The sequence below is a fragment of the Thunnus albacares genome, chromosome 23 (assembly GCF_914725855.1).
Source record: "Thunnus albacares chromosome 23, fThuAlb1.1, whole genome shotgun sequence".
In the NCBI taxonomy this organism is placed as follows: Eukaryota; Metazoa; Chordata; class Actinopteri; order Scombriformes; family Scombridae; genus Thunnus; species Thunnus albacares.
In genome coordinates, this window is record NC_058128.1 from 2,086,331 (window position 1) to 2,105,645 (window position 19,315).

General features: G+C 37.6%; 1 long non-coding RNA gene across 1 annotated transcript; it reads right to left on the reverse strand.

Moving 5' to 3' along the window:
• Positions 1 to 9,846: 9,846 nt before the first annotated feature.
• Positions 9,847 to 10,923, reverse strand: LOC122974752. The gene is made up of 2 exons (XR_006400427.1): positions 10,831 to 10,923; positions 9,847 to 10,110 (listed from the first exon to the last, which is right to left on the reverse strand). It is a non-coding gene; the product is annotated as an uncharacterized LOC122974752 (long non-coding RNA).
• Positions 10,924 to 19,315: the final 8,392 nt, after the last annotated feature.

The following is a 19,315-nucleotide window of genomic DNA, read 5'->3' on the forward strand; positions in this document are numbered from 1 at the left end:
CAGTCCATTTGGCTTGAAATCGTGTTTGAAAAGAAGAAAAAACAAATTCTTCCTCCAGCAAACAAAAAGTTGAGTCCAGAAGCAATAAAATAACCCTTTGCTCACTACAGTCAGCCTTGTCTCATCTGGTGTGACCAGTAACATAATGCTAGCTTATCTTAGCTAATTTGAGCAAACTTTAGAAAGATTTGGCTGTGTTACTGATATTTATAAGTCCGTTAGCTGACTTTGTGACATTCATTCCTTTTATCTGATAATGTTAAATGGTTAAACTGTAACTAACTGTAATCGTCACTTGTGGACAAAGTTTATAGTCTCGTTTAATTATTCTCTCCAAAGTAACTGTTTACTTTTATTTAACTTATCCTCTTTTGTCTCTTGTCATTACTGAACATGAGATTGTTTCAGTCTTTTATTCACTGTGATGGAGAACAGCGATCACATTGAGCAGAAGGTTTACAGATGTCTTTATTAAATTTGTGAAAGTAAAATAGATAACTGAGTTGTTCTTCAGCTTCCTTCATCTTGACTTCGCCCTCTCCAATCTCAACCGGCTTTAGAAAGGAGAAAACACAAACATCCCAAGCCGACCAATCACAGTTTTGTGGTCTGTACACGGTGCCCCTGTAGCCAACGTAACCCTGATGTGCACTAATGTTTTGAGAAGACGCACATCAGCTGTGATGTAGCTACAGAGCCTAAAGCACTGTTGTAACCCCTTAAGACACTTAGACAATTATAACTTCTCAACAAACTTCTACAACCACTCTAGCAGCTCTGTGAGGCTGCACTGTACTGGTACAACGGTGCTTTGAGCTAAATGCTAACATCAGAATGCTAACATACTCATGATAACGATGTTTAGCAGGTAAAGTGCTTTCTGTGAAGCACATTATATATTGTGTTTTGAAAGTATTATATAAACAAGGTTCGCTTCCTTACTTGATAATGTTTACCATGGTCACCATCTTATTTCAGAGTGTTAGCATGCTAATATTTGCTAATCAGCACTAAACATAAAGTCCAGAGGCAGACGGGAATGAGAGTTATTACAATTCATACTATGGGGAACATGAATGTCTGAACCAAAGTTCATGGTAAGTTGTTAAGATATTTCACTAAAATGATCCTCATGGTGGCGCAAAAGTCAGAGGTTCACCAAAGTCTTTAATTCAATTATTATTGTTTTTGTTGTGTAAAGCACTTTGTGTTTATTTGTATGAAAAGTGCTATACAAATAAAGTCTAATTGATTGATTACAAGCTATTAGGTTACATTTGAAAAGCTAACAAGTAACAAGACCACTACCATGACCACAGTCCCTCAGTTGGCTACAACAGTCATAATCTGAAGGGCACAATTCAGCAAACCGACTGTTTTTAAAAATATAAAATCTAAATTTGCAGAAGAGATAAAATTGTTTAAAATGTCTTATTAGAGAGGGATTTTACACTGAGAGGAATCATGTTAAAGAATGTGTGCTGGGTCAAGTCCCTGCTATGGCTCACTGTATGTATTCATGATGATAAACGCTTCACATAGAGGCTGTACAACACTGGGGAAATGATGAAAACACAGCTTCAAAATCTGCTCTTATCTGCTCCACACGACCAGCAAATACACACAACCACAATATATCTGCAAGCATGTAAAAAAAGAGGGGTTTTGATATGGTATTCTGTGATTATGCAAATTAAGAGTGTACATAGGGACTATGTGACCCAAATATGGAAGAGAATAATGATGAGCTTAATCACTGGCAGCAGATACTTGACACCTCCACATGCTGTATGACTGGGAATATACTGTAACTGGGAGACAGATTATAAATATTCTCCTAATCTAAATATAGTAAGAGGAAAAAGATTTACACAATGAACTGACTGTCATACGAGCCGAGGATTCACCTTTACATTTAAGTGTACAAAAATTGCACTGTGAATTTATTACACCTGAACTTTAACATTTGCATTTCATTATTTTATGTTTCCCTTTAAATTTTCAAGTATACATAATTTTGTTTTTTCATTGTTGTCAGTGAGTTTTTGCCTTATCTGTAGAAACCACAAGTTCAGCTTAATCTCTTGGTATACTGCACTTGTTTGTATTGGATAAAAACTTTTAAAAGGACAAACCACACCAGAATCCTTTACTGTAACCTGCCTCCCCAAAACCTGAACGGAAAAATAGATTTGCAAGCAATTTAAAACATAAACCTGGTTGCAATAATTTCATGTTTCTCCATTGCTAAGACACATTTCTTGAAATGATGCTCCATTTCCCAAAACTCTAACCACAATTGCGTAACTGCACACTCATCTTCACAAACTTAGAACTCTCCACTTAAAACCATATAATCTTACATCTAAACCAAACTTTGCCTTTAGACACCACACAAAAAAACACACCACATAACAGCCGTTCAAAACACTACTGTAAAAACCTGACACTGTGATGATAAATGGTGCTCTTTACATGTTGAACACAATATAAAGACACAACACATGTATACATTTTCAACATTTTTAATTCCTCGATAAACTGTCGTAAATTAAACGGAAATTGAGTGGAAAAGTAATTGTACTGTAAATATATGCAACTGATTAAGAACATAGAATAAAGTAATGTATGTATTGTAATGTAATGTATTTACCAATAAACCAATGAAAAAAAACAGTTTATACATAAAGAAGTAAATCATCCATCATTCAAAAACAAGTGAACTGACTCATGATCCTGTTATCTGTCTATCCAGAGCTTCTGATTGGTGTGTGAACAATTTAGACTCTTAGTGTTTCCACCTGTTGTGTGTTAATTGGGTTCCAGTTGTGATGACTTGAGCTGATGATATTGAATGCCAGTGTTTTCTAAATGAGGGTTTGGGAAATGAGTCTGTCTTTTGGTAGATGGTGTCATGATTTTGTATGTTTAGGCCCAGTTATGGTGTGTAAGCAATCAAGAAAAACTGTAATAGAGCTTTTTAGCCTGTTTTAGCTCTTAGTTTTGGTTTCAGAGTGATTACAGCTTGTTGTGCTGCCCCCAGAGTGACCAAACAAATAAATTAATGCAGGTTTAAAGGCTCAGTTCCACCCAAATTACAAAAAAACATATTTTCTCTCTTATTTCTGGTGATATCTGTCCATACAGATACTTTTGGTTTATTTTGTCCCGGCTTTGAGAGATCCATCCGAGATTTCTACCACCACTCAATTACAATATACAGTGTTGTCTTTCATTGGATGTATAATGAAAATTGTTTGACATTATATTGTGTGGATTATCCACAGTAATTGGGGATTTGTTTCAGTAAAGATATGTTGGTGTTGAGTTTTGTTTATGTATGTTTTCAATGTGATGAGCAGCACAAACAAAAATTGAAATTCATCGTGTTGGTGTGGAGACAAACATTTCAGAGACTGATATCTCAAAACATTTTCTAAATTTGTGTGAACTGAACCTTTAACTAAGTTAATTTCTTACAATGTTCATTAAACTTGACAATATGATAATATTGGACAAAGTAAACAACATGCTGATGACTGAGTGTAGCTACTGAAGCGAGTTTGAGAGGCAGCGTGATTTTATACAAAGTCAATGGCAATACGAAAATTTGTCTGGGTGGTGCGAATTGTTATCAAAAAATTTTTTAAAAAATCCCCATTGATCTTCAGGAAGCTGTGATGGACACTTTCACTGTCTTCTGATGTTTTATAGACCAAACATGTTTAATCAAGAAATAATTTGGCAGATTAATCGATAATAACAAATAATTGTTAGTTGCAGCCCTACTCACGGCAGTCTGTACTGTTGGGGCCATTTTCGTATTGCATTCATCAGCATGTGTGTATACAGTATGAACTAATATATGTTCATCTACCCTTTTTTGCACAGTAGGTGGTATGTGGAGTATGAGGATGGTACAAACAGGTGAGGCAGTGATCACAGAGCAGGTATGTTGTTTACCGGCAGAGGTTCACAGTTTTTTGACTGTACAGCTATCACGTAGCATTGAGTCATTAGTTTGTCTGCACAAAAATTATTAATTGATATTAAATGTGTGTGGATCGCTGTCTACACTGGGGATGAATGTGTATGGCTATATGGACATTTGCAAATTGAATTATTTAACCCACATGCTACACAAAGGTGATCCCTCAATTAGGCAAGTACCGATAAAGCAGCCCCTCAGTGGCTTGTAGGTTTCTTGTTTTTCTCAAATCACTATATGTGCGTTAGTTTTTGTTTTTTGTGTACAAATGGAAATGTTGTCCTGAGGGGGGGGCACTAGAGAAAGGGTCACCAATCATCCTTTAAGGACTATAAATATCTGCAGAAAACTTGGTGGAAATCTGACCTGTAGTTGTTGAGATATGTGTTTAAATATTGCTGCTATCAATTTACATTTTTGTAGTCCATACACATGATAGGACCACGAAACCCTTGAGTCCATGTCATCCCATGTTGCACAGAGGGCTAATTTTTTGTCATTTCTGTTCTGTATTTACAGTACGCTTTTGTATTCTGTTACTGCATGTCAGTATGTCGATACAAACAAAGGGTTTTATATTTGACGTTATCTAAGTAGAAATTCTCATATTTTCTCTACATATCTTTTGTTTTTTTTGGATCAGAGAGCTGCGGAGGAGGAGAGACAGTCAGTGACAGGGAGCTGGGATTCCTGTTCATTACTATGTGTTTCCACCAGGCTCTATAAATAGAGAGAGAAGTGGGGGATGAGGGGAGGCTGGTGGGGGCAGGGAGGGAAAACAAAACTGAATCTGAGTGAGTGAAACGCTTCGAGACGCTGCAGGCGACGTTCAGACTGAAGGATGGAGATTTTCTGTCGACCATTCGTGTGACATCATGAAGAGAACACATGAAGACATCCAACTATTTATTCATCCATCCATCCATCCATAGAACCATTCAACCATAGTTATCCACTCAACCTTCCAACCGTTGAACCAACTATCCGTCTATTCAAACAAAGAACCATTCATGCATCCATCTAGTCATCTGACCATAGATCCACCCATCCAACCACAGAACCATCTTCCATCCATCCATCCATCCATCCTTACAACCATTGATTGATCCATCCATCTGTCCAACTATTGAACCATTTCATCCATAAAACCATCAATTCATCCATCCGTCTAACCTTAGAAACATCCATCTATTCATCTGTCCAGCCAAAGAACCATCCATCCAAACATGGAGCAGCACTAAAATAAAAAAAAGAAAACAACAACAAAAATACAGTCATAAAAAAAACAAGTTATTGAATAATATGTACAATAAAACTTTATTGTCAACACTGAAATTCATTTCGCAGTTCTGTTTAAAAGGTTGACACATAGATTAAATATACAGTTACACATATGACATATAACACATCAAACAGCCATGACAATCATACATATCACATCATATCCTCTGGATTCAGATCTCAATTAGCAGCACAATGATCCTGGTTAAGCAACTGGATAGACAGTATAGTAGGACATTATAAAGGGATTCTACCAACATACACAGTCATATTTACACATAAGCACACATACAGATCCATTTATAGCACAACTTTAATTGTAATTGTAATTTCTGACATACAATAAAACCTGGGACAGGAAGTATTCCAGTACAAGAGTACTGTTTTTTAATGGAAACTTGGTGGAGCCCAACAGCAAATTTTTGCTCCTGAGCCCCCAGAGAGGTTTATCAGGCGCTGGTTAAGATATCTATTATATATTCTGGGGCCAGTCTGAGTCGTGTTTTAAAAGTGAGAAATGTAACTTTTAAATTTATTCTAACATGAGCAGGAAGCTGGTGCAGTGATGCAAGAACAGATGTGGTGTGGTCTGTTTTTGATGCCCATTAAAAGTCTGGCAGCTGAACTCTGAACCAGTAGTAGTAGAGAGAGACAGTAGTAGGGAAGATCAAAAAGTAAATGATCTATTGATCTCCATGACACTAATCACATGCTGCTGAAGTTTTCCCAGATCTAAACCATTACAATCAAAGTACAGGTGGAAAAAAAAACTCCCATTTAATCGATCGTGTGTGATTGTGACATGAATTTTCTATCACAGACACAGCAGAAGCTCATTGCACTGATATTTTCCCCCTTTTCTGGTTGGAGTTTGTTTATTCTGTGGCATACTCTCACTGAAAATGTTTGGTTTGAACTGGGAACCTGCAGCTTCCTGGTTTCAGACCTGTCACGCTGTCTTGTGCTGCAGCGCTGCAGCCAGCAGATGTCAACGTTGCAGCAGACGGTCCTGGTTGTATCACTTCAAGCAGCAGCTCCCACTGAGGCAGATAAATCCAAGCCTGAGGCCATTTGAAACGCTGTGATGTGTGTGGTGATGTATAGACGACTGAACGATACTTTATCTGTTTCCATTCAGAGCACGAGCAGCTACTCCAGCTCTTAATGCTCCAGCAGCATGATCCAGCTGCACAGCATGCAGCCAAAAAAACCCCGAGGACAGCTCTGGGTGTCCAAATGTTGCCAATATTACATTTTAATGCACCATACTGCAGGATTAGCATGCTGCATTCATTGGTTTTAGTATTTAAAGAAAGTACTTATAAATCACAAAGTATAAAGGCAGACCAAATCAAACTTTGACGACAAAAAATAAGTGAAATTATTTCATATATAAAAGTGTAAAAATAATACAAATTATACATAAAAATAAAGAAATAAAGAACAGAAACACAAATCCTCTCTGTAAGTTTCTACTACATTGCAGTCATATAGCAGAGGGCAGCACAGCTCTCCGTGCAGTGATCACTCGCAATCAGTTGTCCTGTTGTTTGGTGTTAAATGTTTGGAGAGCGCCGCTGACCTCTGCCAGGGACAATCAGCTGAAGAGTCGAGCAGCTGGCCCCCTCGGCTCCAGCAGCCAATTTCAGGCTGTGAGCGGCAGCGGCTCCCCGGCCTGCCGCTCCGCATTACAGACCCTAATTGATTTTCCGTTGTAATCTCAAGGTCCTGATGACATTCTGGATGGAGACACAGCAGCTCTGCGTGAATATGCACGCTCTCTCCGTGCCAATTAGCACATGTTTCTATCTGCGACAACAGGCTCGGTGGTTGGTGTTGTCATCTCATAGCACAAAGGTTGAGGGTTTGAATCCTCCACAAGTGCGTTTACATACACAGTAGTGTTGCAGTTATGATTGTGTTTCTTTTGTGTGTTTACATTGGAAGGCTTTGGACTTGAAATTGACCTTCTTGCACCCAACGTTCATAAATTATTTCTTGTAAAAGAAACAGACAGAGCAGCGAAAGATTTCAATTAAAGTTCTAAATGAAATGTGTTTATTAATGGTCTCCAGCTGTAAAATTGTATTTATAATTGTGTCCATCCGTTTCTCAATACAATAATTTTACTCTCTTGGTGTATTCTGTGCACACAAATATCAATTTCCAGTCTGTCCGTCCCTCTTCTGTTGCTTCTCCTGAGCTTTCTTCCATTTATTTCCCCATTTAAGTATTTTTTGAGGAGTTTTTCCAACAGTCTGAGGACAGAAGATGCTGTATTGCTGAACAGATTGCAAAGCCCACTGAGGCTAATTTATTTATGATTTGTGACATTGGGCTAGACAAATAAAAATTGACTTGACTTGAAATTGTAATGATTTACACTTTCACTTGGAAAAGTCTAAATGTGACAAGCTGACTAGACTCAGTTGACCAGATTTTGCACCAAAATCAGTAGAAAAGAAGAAAAGTATCTAAATAATGCAGATTTTTGGCCACATCTGCTTTGTGGCTTCAGGGACATCAAGGTTCATCCATCACTTTGGTTCAGACTGAAATATCTCAACAACTATTGGATGGATTGCCATTAAATTTAATTCAGACATTCATGTCCCCCCCAGGACTGTAATAACTCTGGTGATCCTCTGACTTTTCTATAAAATTTGAAAATTTGTTCAATACTTTGGTTTATGACCAAATACCCTCAAAACTAAAGTCATTCCCATCAGCCTCAGCTAATTGGCAAATGTTAGCATGCTAACATGCTAAACTAAGATGGTGAAGATTACACCTCCTCATCAGCATGTTAGCGTTTAGCCCAAAACACTGCTGTGACAAAGTACAGCCTTACTGAGCTGCTAGCATGACAAACCTGACAAACACAATGATCCAGATCAATACAGGAGAACCAGTGATATCATTTTTTTAAAAATTCCTCTCATTCCTCTTCCTTGTCAAAAATGGGTGCCTACATTTTCCACAATGCAACTGGATTTGATTCAGTTGACTGTACAGATTGAGGTGTGCTATGCTAGTAGCGGCTAATGTAGCCTGTAGCTGCTAGCCTCCAGCAGAGACGAGGAGCCACAGAGGTCTGCTAACCTCATGTGTTTCTCTCTGCTTCAGACTTGACGTCTTCAGCCTCAACTGACGCCTGAACTCTTCAACCTGCTTTTTTAAGTTTTCATTTTTCCAAAGGATAAACACAAGTGTTTATATTATTACCTAATTATGATGGTGAAGAAACTCAAGTTCATGTTTGTGGTGAATTGTACATGTTCAACCATGACAAGTCTCATGATTGTTTGTGCAAACTCCACCCTGATAGTCCTGCCATAAAATTACTTACAGTACAAGTGTTGGTTCAAGCCGACACGATACCCAAATATTATTTATCTAAGTCGCAGTAAAAGAGTCAATCTTTGTGCACCATGCAGCCCTTTATCTACTGTAACACCAACAGCTGTCTTTCTGTATTTGCACACTAACAAGGAGCCATTCATGATGTTCACTAACACTGGCTGCTTTGCTAAATGAGCTAAATTAAACTGAATTAGGTTGGAACAGCAGTTTGTTCAGGTTCACAGTGTTTTAGAGCAGAGACTAAACATACAAGACCATCAATGTGGACTTTTCTTGTTAACAACTCACTAAAACACATCAGCTGTGTCTGAAATCATTCGACATTTATTATATTTTGGACTATTTTTACTGTTACTATTTACTGTCCTTCATTTTATTTGAGCGTCTGAATCCTGAGTTTAAATTTATGCTCTATAAAATGCCCCAAAATGGAACGACGAAAGTAGAGTCTTGTACACAACTTACTGCTAACAAACCCACAATGCAATGTGTTGCAGTTTATAGAAGCAAAAACTAACAGTCGTGCAACACTTGACCTTTCAGAGACGACACGGTGTGATGACGATTCAAAAGTGACAAAAATCTCAATTTACTGCTTATTACAGAGTAAACAACAGCGTTTTTTTTATTTAGTTTTTCACTCAGTGGTTCCCATGTTTATGTTTACAGTAACAAATAGGTTAGTTTAACCAAAATTATATTGTCAAGAAAATGAAAAACATGTTTCTTTCACACATTTCTGTGTAGTTCTGTTGTGAAAATTAAACTATGAATTCTGTCAAAAGTATTTCCCTGATGAGCATCATAAAGTTTGATTTCCTCTGTTAAAACTTTGTCCATCTTGTACTTTACATGTCAGTTTGATGTCTAAATACATTAAGCTTTTTTTTAAAAAAAAATCTTGTGGTTAAATTTTCTAATTTAGAAACATATCTATATAGTCTGAATATTCATGTGCAAAAGGAAAATTCTTCGTTTGTACAATGTCAGATTATTACTCAAAATGCAGAGTTAGTAATGAAGAAAAGTAGCTGCTGCAGCCACAGTGCAGGGCAGCAGGAGGTCATCAGATAGAGGCTTATTTCTGTGGGCAGCAGGAGGATTAGTTAAGCTCAACAAGGTCTCAGATGACAGAGGGAACTTTAACTGTTGGTCAGGGAACACGGTGTAAAGTCAAGTCAATGAATCCTTCAGTCAATGTCACTCCAAACAGGTTTAATCATGTAAATATTTAATGTGTGTCCTGAAGAAGAAGAGCTCTCACAGAGAAGGGGATCAATGTGAAACACAACACTCGCTGTTCTGAATCTGATCGTCATTGATCTGATGTGAAGTCCTCCAGTCTGTGATGTAATCATGTGTGTTGTGTCTTCACTGATTGGTTAACCAGACCACCAAGGAAGCCGGCAGTGACATGAGTAGATTTAGGGTGTAATTGTAAAAAAAACAAAAATGTTGTTGTGTTTTCCTGTCAGCGCCTAAAGTACAATAATAAAGAATAAGGAGATAATTAATAAGTACAAATTATGACTGAACAATTCAGTTAAATGTATGATGTTAAATCAGAGAAAGTAAGTTATGACTTTTACTTATCTTATAATTATGACTTCATACCGCTTAATTTTGACAATCAATCAATTGATTTGCTATCTTATAACTATATCTTGTAATTTTAAATTAGAAGGTCAAAAATGGAGACTGTCCTCTCACAAAAACCACTGAATCAGCTGTTTCATCAGTTGCTTCCAAAGCCACATCTGTTTACATTTAAGTGACAGCGGTCATAGTAGCGCCAAAGGGGGAAAATAGGTGATGTAATTATAGTGCGTCAAAGTCAATGTAGGAGGAGGGTTTTATGAGATAAAATGTCTAAATTCAATTTTTCAAACTTTAAGTGAAATGAGATTAGATCACAGAGCGTAAATCAAACTGTTATCACGTAATTTTGACTAAAAGTCAAATTATTACTTTTTTTAAATGATAGGTGATGTTTTTATAGTGCGACAATGTGTGAAGGTGAGAGGTATTATGAGATTTTACTAAGTAAAAATTATGACAGAAGTCCGTATTTCGACTCAAATTTACAACATTTAGTCAAATGTATGATATTAAACTAGAGAATATATGTCAAAATGTTGACTTATTATCACATCATTTTGACTTAAGTAAAATTTCTACTTACAATAAAAACTCAATACCTTTTGTGGTTCAGATCAATGATTCACTGGTTAGTTGTAGAGCGTCTGTAGCTGTCGCCTGAGGTCTCAAATCACCAAGTGCAGTATTAGAACGTCAGGCAAGTTGGAAACATGGCGCACTTCTGGACAGAGTAGAGGGAGCCTGTTCCAGGGGGTTTGGCTGGTCTCTAAAACTAATTTCCTCTTTCATGACAACTGTACGGGGGATGAATTTTTTTATAACTCACCTGTTTAAATTTTATTAAGCCGTAAAGTTCTGCATAATGAAGGACATGGCTGCTTTGAGTGACAGGTCCGCCAGCCGCTAGGTGGCTTGTTCCAGCCATTCGGCCCCGCCCCTTTACCCGTTTTTGATTGGCTGGGAGTTAGGCAGCATTACGCACTGCCAAGATGGCGACGGCCGGGTGACATCACGGTAACTACGTCCATATTTACATAGTCTATGCTTTCATAGGGGTGAACGGGGCCCCGCCTCCAACGCTGTATCCAGTTCTCTTTATACATCCGTGTGACCAGCTCATCCAACTGTTTGCATTCACAACGTTCACTTTACGATTGCAAAAAACGTACTCCAATAAAATAAACCAAAACACCCTTTGCTCGATCGTGTCTGGTCTTGTTCTTTTTCATGCACGTTAAGCTAACGTTGTGAGTTAAGTTAGCTAACATTAACAAACTAAACACTGTTCACCAGTCAAACGGTGGTAACATTCAATCTGTTCATAGACAGTAACGTAGCTTGTAGGCTATCAAAACAAACAGAAATCTGCTAATCCACTAATACAACGTACTGATACAGAAGTAGTGGAGTATGCTGGTGCGTCATCTGTGTCTGTGTGCGTTGCTTTGACGTGAACGGCCCAGTTTTAGAACATTTACGATCAGAGTTTCATCCAGCGTCGTTGCAAATCATCAATCTGAACTGGACTTTAATTTTGACCCAGAAAGCCCACAAAGGATACCGAATTAGCTATTAGCACTTCCTGTTTGCAGTGTGGATGCATGTATCCGTGGATGTACAGAAAAATGAACTGAAGAAAACTGAAAAATATGATGATTCTCAGGAAAGTTCTGGGCACAACAGGGCTCTGGAGGCTTCTGATTGGTGTTTTTACTATTTACAGCCATTCTGTAGCCCGAATGATTCATCTGTTAATTGAGAAAATAGTTGGCAGATTAATTGATAATGAAAATAATCCTTCCCTGGCTAGTTATGGAAAAGCAACAAAGAGGACAGAATAATAAAACAAACTAATACATCACAGGAGCTCCATAATAACTCATAGAGGTTATCTTGATACAGTATAAGCTGATTTTCTACAAACACAGGTAAAGCAGGCGGCTAGAAAAGGAAATGAGTGTTTAAAAAAAAAGCCCAGAGAACAACAGAAGTATGTACAGTATTTGCTTTTATCTGCAGCTTGCATATGGTCATTCCTCTTGTAGAGAGAGAGCGATGGTAATCCAGAGGCCTGCTGGGAGAATGTTTTCCATAAATCATAACGACACCTTTAAATAGACGAGGGCCATTATCTCAATAAAAACAACAGTAGTGGTTTCCTTTTTTTTCCAGCCTCTGGTACCCGCAGGGAAGGTGGTGATGAATCAGTGTGTGTGTGTGTGTGTGTGTGTGTGTGTGTGTGTGTGTGTGGTGACATGCTGGTGAATGTGAATGTAGATGGAGGTTTGGTTAAATGTCTGTGGTGACATTAGCTGCCTGCCGGGCTGATTGATTCTCTCTTCACTCATGTTTCACTCAATCTCGAACGCTTTTATGGTTTGAATCTCTTCCCGTCTTCACTGTATGAAGAAATCATGTCATACAGTCAATGGCTTTTCCATTTAAAACGGCCTTTCGTACACACGATTGGCTCCAACATGTTTAAAGGAACAGTTCAACATTTTTGGAAAATCCTTCCGATAAGAACATCAGCGAGTAGCAGACCGACAATATCTTGATTCTGGTTCTTGTTGGAGTTTTTTTTTGCAGATTTAGTCCAACATAAACAGTCTTATGTCTTAAGTAATTATGTTTTTTTGAGATTGGAAAACTAAAAACATATATTTGAAACATATTTTACTATCTGCAAGGCAAACCAGGCAGCTCAAATCTATAAACACATGTTCATTTATTTAAATATATGCAAAAAACCCTAAAAATATAATTTATATTACATACTGTATCGCTATGCATAATATTTATTGATTTACACTTATGTCAAAGTGATAAAAACTGATGTTTGTCTTCTCATTTGACTCTGAGGAATAACAATACTAATATTAATACTAATACTAATAATAACAATAATAATGTGTCATTATAGGTGCTACAGGAAGTGCAAAAAATGATTCAAGTAAAAGATCAGGTACAGTAAGAATAAAACATCACATAACACGATCACAAAAAATAATCACATTGTAAGAATAAAATAAAATACTTTAAATAATAAAAAGTCTGTTTGTTCAGCCTTTATTCCCCCTCAGAGAAATCAAGCTTCAGTTTTATTGTCACATGATTAAACAGTGAAAAGCGGTTTCAGCCTCCGACCTGCACACAGAAACAATATACAAACAAATATTAAAACATCTGATGCAGAGCTCCTCACAGCAGGTTCCTCCACATGGACTAAAGTCACTTAACGTCACATGTTCCATCGTCATCAGAGCAGCGTAGAGACGTCGTTAGCTTGAGCCTTAAGTTCTTTGCACATCAAGTCTGTTTTTTACGTCCAAAATTGTCACAAATAAATACGACGTCACGTTGTGTTGATCACGTTTACACACCGACTCCGAAAGTTTCGTCCATCGTTCGGAGCAGGTTTGAGTTTTTTTTTCATCCGTCAAAAGCCTTTACAGAGTTGTTTGACCACTCAGAGCCACCGTACATGCAAACAACACAGCCTGGAAACACTGATACCACAAAATCATCCTCACTGCTTGACGACTCTATTTTGCCTTGTATTGCGAATTTTTGCAACGAATATAGTAATAAAACGCATCAGATGACGGATTCAAAAAACGCACACGAAAAAAACGGACTTGGTGTCCAAAGACCTTTAGTTTCATCTCTACGTTGGCTGTAAAAGGTGTGATGAGTGTTTCAAACTCACTCTCAGATTCAGATTTCATAACTTACTGTATCCAATTGATTAATTTTCTTTTATATTTGTTTGTATTTTCCTGTGAGCAGGTGGAGGCTACGCATATGTGCAAAATCAATGTAATATGCAAGTGATAGTGCAAAAAACCCTTGAAGGATACAGTCATTAATGCACTGATTGGAAGGTTATTAAATGTGTATATGTGCATGAAATAGATGGAAAGGAAAACCGAGACAATGGAACTAATTTATGCATCAATGTGTTCTTTTCTTCTGCTGTTCACTGTGTTTGCTGCTTGTTATGTGTTCAACATGCGTCACGCTCTCAAGCCATCCGTGTCCTTGATAAATGGAAGTCAGCAGCCTCTTGTCGAGGAAAAGGACGGACGGGCAGCCATCGCCGCTTATCTTTCCTCCACAGCCTCCCCCTCCACCAACAATTCAGCATCTTAAAAGCCCGACATCTGACCGAACCGAAACCTCACCACCACCACCACCACCACCACGACCTACCAACATCTCAGCACAGCTCCTTCCTCTCCGCCTGCCTCTTCCTCAGGATTATCCTCAGATTAACTGCAATATTGTCTTGCCATCAGTCTGCTGCTGCTGCTGCTGCGTGTTTTGGCTCTTTTCCCAGGTCAGATTTGTTCTCCTGGTGTGACCGTCTGAATGCTAATGAGGCGGTGGATTGACCGTTACCATGGTGATTAAATATCCTGGATGCTTTTGATTATTTATACCATCTTTAAGAGGCATATTTCTACTTCAGTTACATTTCTGATTGATTCTACCCTAAAACACAATTTTCTCTTTTAGACATATGAGCCTCTGTACGTTTTCTGACACATTCAGAGCAGATAGATCGAAATTAATACAAAAAGTACTGAAAAATAACCCCTGCAATAAACATTTTTCTTTCCTACATCAAGACCTTCCATCACAGGTAAAAATAACACACTGCTGCCAGCTGCAGTGGCCTGAATCAGGAGGAATGTATTCATGCGGAAAGATGATTCATGGTTTAATAATCAAACATTTAACCTTTGACCAGACTGTCTGGTGAACAGCTATGGAGCCCTGAAACTGACAAAATGTAGACAAGTCAAAATATAACTGAATGTGTGAATAAATAATATTTTTTGTCAAATAATTATAGAAGGAGTCTGAAAAGAAATGTAAAGCTTTATACTTTTTAAACCTCCACAGGTTCACCAAGTTACAGTTAAGACTCTGAGTCCTTTTTAATACCAAATAGAAAACCATTTAATACTTGTTTAAAGGAGACATATTCAGCTTTTTGTGATTTCTGTTATTTACATCCTGTTCTGATGTCGGATGTTAAACATGGTCAAAGAGTAAAGAAGGAGAAAAAGAAGTGAAATCCTGCTACTATAGTTTGTTTACGTAGCCTCCGGAGTCGGAGGAAGCTTCCTGAAAGCTGACCAATCAGAACAGAGTGGGCTCATCAGGAGGCGGGGCCTTAAAGAGACAGGAGCTAAAACGGCCTGTTTCAGACAGAGGCTGAACTGAGGGGCTGCATAAAGGACCAGTAGAAGATAAATAAGGAGTTTTTAACTGGAAATCATGTAAATTTATTCCAGTAGAGCCCCAGAATATAAATATAGAGCTGGAGATGTGCAGAATATGTTCTCTTTAAACACAAAACAAATACAAAAACAAAAGCATAAACAGTAATGTTCTTTACTCCAAATATCAGCTTCTCAAATCCATCCGTACATGTTGGAGCTGAATCACATCTGAAATATGAGAGTGAACAACACATGGAAACACCTTAGCAACCACCTTAGCAACCAAGGCTACTGAGCAGATAGCTGTTTATGGGCATACATGACAGGCAGCATTTCTACATACGTTCACCTCAAGTTTTTTCAACTTTGACCATGTTTGACATCCGACATCATAACAGGATATAAATAACAGAAAACCAGAAAAAGCAGAATATGTGCCCTTTTAGGAAATGTGCTCTAAATCCAAAAAAACGTATAAACTGTAAAACATATACAAAAATTTAAATACAAACATTTTGAGAGATGCAACAAATACTTTGGTGTTCAGTGAATGTTCAAATTTGTTGAAAATTGACCCAAGCAGACCTTTGTAGACACAGACAATTACTGTAAAGCATTGCTTGAACTGAAATATGGTAGATTCAGCCACCAGTTTGTTACAAAAACACAGTTTGAGTCTCTGAAGCGTATCAATCTACTGCTAGCAACATTAGCATTGTAGCATGTAGGTTTTTACAAAAGTCAGTTGACCTTATCAAGACAAAATTCTTGTAAAAAAACCCCATAAAAATAAACATCTAGAGGTCAGATTGGATGTTAAAAGAGGTCCATGTTCTGTCTGATTGGCAAGAATCTCATTCCAGCTCCAGAACACGCTTTGTCTCCAGTCTTTTCAGGCCCTCACAGACACATGAAAGTGTGTTTAGGTGACGTCTGTTGAGAAAAGAACAACACAATCTGACAGGACAGAGACAGAGAGGCTGCGGTGTCAGCTCTCCGTCAGTGTTTTTTTGGATGAGGGAAGCCGAAGAAACAGATCTCGTCCCCGAGGGCAGATCTGTCCCTTTCACCTTTCGTCAAAGAGTTTCTCTCTAAAGTGCAGAGAAGTTTCCACCTCGGCAAGGATGCAAACAAAACCAGAGGAAATTTGGCAAGGAAGTCTGTGTGTGTGTGTGGGTTTGGATACTTCTACTCACAATACCAGAATGACCTTTACTGAAGTTGACACTGACGAAGGAAACCTCAACCTGCAACATTAAAAATATTAATTTAAAAAAAAAGGTTGAAAAATGTGTTTTTTGTTTGCTCCATTTTCTGTTTTTGTCTCTCGTCTCCGTGTAGCAGCCGATAGAAAATGAGAAAATCTCACGAGAGAAATAATAATAATAATGATAAGACTTATTTATTTTATTTTACTTTATTTTGCATTTCATAAGCCATTTCATAAATACTGTAACTTTTTACATTTTTACATTTTTTTTTAAACTCTAAAGAAGTTGAACAAAACCAACTGGCCAACAACAAATGAGGAATGAATAAATGAATCAATCAAGTAATTATATCAGTGACAGACTATCATATGTTTAAATAACATCAAAAACATCTGCTAAGGAAGATTATTTATAAGGCATTTTTGCTTTATAAGACAGGTACAGTGGAGAGAAGGATGGATGGGATGTAGAGGGGGGACGACATGCAGCAAAGGATCTGGGTTGAAAGTGAACTCAGGCTGCTGTAAGGACTCAGACTAACGCTACGTGAACTAACCAACATTTAATGTTAGACATGAAGGAGACGAGCCCACATAAGCAACTACACTTTAGAAACAAGACCGAAAAACTGCAACCTGTAACTACTGATGTTTGTAAGTGACGTTACAGTAAAAAAACAGCTCAAAGTTTCTTATAATAGTTCTGATCAGTTCAACTTTACATTTCTCAAACTTAGCAACATATATCCATCTTCATGAGGAGATTATGTGACTTGATACCAACGAATTACTGCACATATAGAATTAAAAATATCTTCAGATCTTCAGTGCAAACTTACGTTATCTTCAACTGACGTTAGCTTACTTTGTGTCACATCATCAGCTTTTAAGTTGATATGTTGAACTTATTAGCAAACAGTTGCTTATTTCCACATCCAGCAGTTACGGAGCAACATTATCATTCATGTGGAGTCGTGTTTCTGTCCACCTGGTGAATGTGAGTCCAATATTCACTCTCTTTTAGCTCTGTTTTTGTTCTCCACCAACTCCTGAGGGAAATATCTGGCTCTTTAGCTGCTAAATGCTCCACTATGTTCACCAGCTAGCCTACAGCTAACTGTGTCTGTTTGCAGGTAGTGTTCAGCGGCTTTTTACAGCTTTTTCTCTGAAAACGACACTATGAGAGCGCTGAGAGTGGGTTCTCTGAGGTGAACAATGTTTATTTGGTGTTGTTTACAGTATTTAAAGAGCGTTTCAAACATCAGCAGCAGCATCTCTTTCCAGAGTGAGCTGGGAAACATAAAGTAGATACAATAGCTGTGTTTAAGGGTGATATTTCTTCTTCTACTACACCGTCACCACTAAATAAACACCGAACATTTCTGGCTGCCTTCCTACATATTTGTGCTTCTTGGAGTTGTTTCAGCAGCTTCTTGTGTCTGCAGGTCTGTGCACGATTGTTAGACCTGACATAAACTGAGATGTAATGCTCTCAAAACAAAGCGTGACAGCCTGCCGAGAGCTGTCGACCCAACAATGTGGGAAAGAAATACAGTACGAGGGTGAAGATATTTCTGACTGACGGATGGATTTCCTCTCTCTGTGGGTCAGACCAGCCGGCAGGAATCCTCCTGGAGCGTCGCTCTTTTCTTTCCCTCCTCGCTGTTCAAACACGATATCCAGGACACTAAATGTACGAGGTGGCCTACATACCTCTTCATAAGGCAGTCAAAACTCAGATATGTAATGTGTTTTCCTGTTACATTTGATATTACCTCTGCTTTTATCTGATAGTTTTTATCTAATCAAGTAACAGATATATTGCTCAGAATGCTTAACAACACATTACGTTCACAATTATGATTAATAAATCACTAAAAATCCAGCTTTGGAACATAACTGTGGTTTAAAAAACAATAATATGTTTTTCTAAGAAATATTTTAGTTTTTGGCAGCTTTTTTACATAGTTTGTGGCTGGTTGAAGCTTAACGAGGACCTTGGCTTAACTCGTGCATTTTAGCTTGAGGAGGAAAAATTTCCACAGGACTCCGATGTGAAAAATGATAAAACAAGTATTTATTCCAGTTTGTAGTATCTTCTTACAGGAGTATTCAAAGCCAAGTTCTCCTAATCAGTAAACTGTACTACGGTAAGAAAACCATGTGACTCGGTCTTTACTAGAGCCTCAACCCTTCGAAACCACAGGTTCACCCTGGCAAAACACAAGGGGCCGATATCTCTTAAAGTGACAGTAACCTACTAATGGTGCCTTACATCAACATCAATTAAATCAAATAATTATTAGCTGAGCTTTAACAAATTACTATTAATTTACTTATTCAATAACTTATTTGTACTTTCAATTTACATGAATTGTTTAACAAAATGTAGACTCCACTTATCTACTGAACTAAACTTACATAAACATAACTTGGCTCCCACATAGTTTAAATTTATTATTGAGTTATTATTCTTTTAACTGTCTTTTATATTTCTGTCTTTATTTTTTTTTTTAAATTCTCTTTTACATTACTGGAAATGTTTTTTTTTAAATCTGTTTTATCATTAAATCCAATCATTTCATAATAATGATATAAATGAAGATTATTATTAGTGTTATTATAAAAATAGGTTTAGGGGTC